This window comes from Anopheles marshallii, chromosome 3 (genome assembly GCF_943734725.1).
Source record: "Anopheles marshallii chromosome 3, idAnoMarsDA_429_01, whole genome shotgun sequence".
Lineage (NCBI taxonomy): Eukaryota > Metazoa > Arthropoda > Insecta > Diptera > Culicidae > Anopheles > Anopheles marshallii.
The window spans coordinates 70,596,854-70,598,493 of NC_071327.1; positions in this window are offsets into that span (position 1 = coordinate 70,596,854).

Genomic DNA, 1,640 nt, shown 5'->3' on the forward strand with positions numbered 1-1,640 from the left:
GGAAAAAGATAAACCAGAGAAAGAAAAGTATTTAATCTTGCACAAAAACAGGCTGAGGGATTTATTAAACCAGTCAAGAATTTTATTTAAACCTCCACAAAACTAGCGGAGCACATCACAGTACTGACGCACGAGCTGTTATTTGAAGACTCGTAACGAAAGGTCTCATAAAACGCATTGTCAGGCTGTATCACGCAAGGTACGACTACTTTGATTCTCCATTTTCATGCGACACCCCTTTAGTGCTGCATATCCCAGCCGTTCCTAACTAGCCTGCAAGGGAAATCCCCGATGGACCCGTGCTGTGTGAACAGGACCAGCTTAATGATGGAGCAATCTCAATCGCCTCACTGGCCATTAATATTAAACAGAATGTCTTTATCGTGTTATTCAACCCCCGGTCGGTATGTGGTATGATAGTTTCAAATTCTAATTGGTCTGCATGGAAAGGTTTCGGCAGCAGAATCTATGTGTTTGGAATGTTGGGAATGCTTGAAAAGTGATGCAGATGTGGTAATATTCTGCAGATTTATTCATGGGAAAAGTGTTACTGTTAAATAAAAACGGGGGGATAGAGACGTTAAATGAAGTCCATTTTTGACTTTGACAATTTTCCTTGAGGGTGTCTCGTCTATGTGAATTTTTGTGAGGATTGATACGGAAATACCATAAGGAGTATTTTTTCTGTTTGTCTGTATGGGTATCAAATCCTTATATCAATTTTAAATCAGTACCATCTTCTTATTCTACAATCTAAATCAGGAGATTTAGAAAGGTTAGCAAGCACTTGCAAGTTTGTAACTCCCAAACTGTGACTTGCTAGTAAAAATCTTTACCATCTTAAATCTTAAACTGTTTTCCCCTTAAACGCAGTTCAAACACAAACTTGCAATCCCTGCAGTGGAGCAGGCAAAGGAAAACTTTCAAAAAAACCTGTGCAAATAATTTGTGTTTTTGCCGGTTTAACAGCAAAAGTTAAAACCGCCATTGGAGAAAAAAAAATCGACCACCCAATACAACGACCGACCGTGGGGAAGAGCAAATTTGAAAAACGACACGGGGTTTTCGCAACCACTCGGACGAATGTTTATCACAACTTCCTGATGACATAATTAAGTTTGTGCAACTCCTGTAAATGAAAACCAGGCTCATCAAATGGCGCAGGGAAATTGCTAGCGCACCCGTAGCCTGGTGCGGTAGAACTTTGTCATCTGGCAAGCGATAGTGTTGTGGTTGGGGTGGGTTTTGTTGATTTTTTCGCCTGTTTTTTTTTTTTTGTTCACACTGTTGGGCAATACTGATGCAATCCGCAACCTCCCGCACTAGTCGTGAGCAAGTGCTTAACACATTTGTTGTGAATAAACCATCACAGCCTAGATATGTCTTTACGATTCGTCTTCCGCGTTGGCGATGAAAAAAAAAGTTGCGCCGCGTGTAGGTGGGCGCAGGCGTAATGTTGGCGGTAATAAAAAAGCACACAGGAAATCGTGCTCCTTTCGCTTCCCCGATACTGTTTACAAACGGATATAAAAATAAATCTTCAGCTTATGTTTGCCTCTGCTTGTCTACTCTAAAGTCGCACGGTAAGGTAACATAACCATCGCCGAGTTGTTCTCCCAACTGTTTCCGAGCCATTCCGT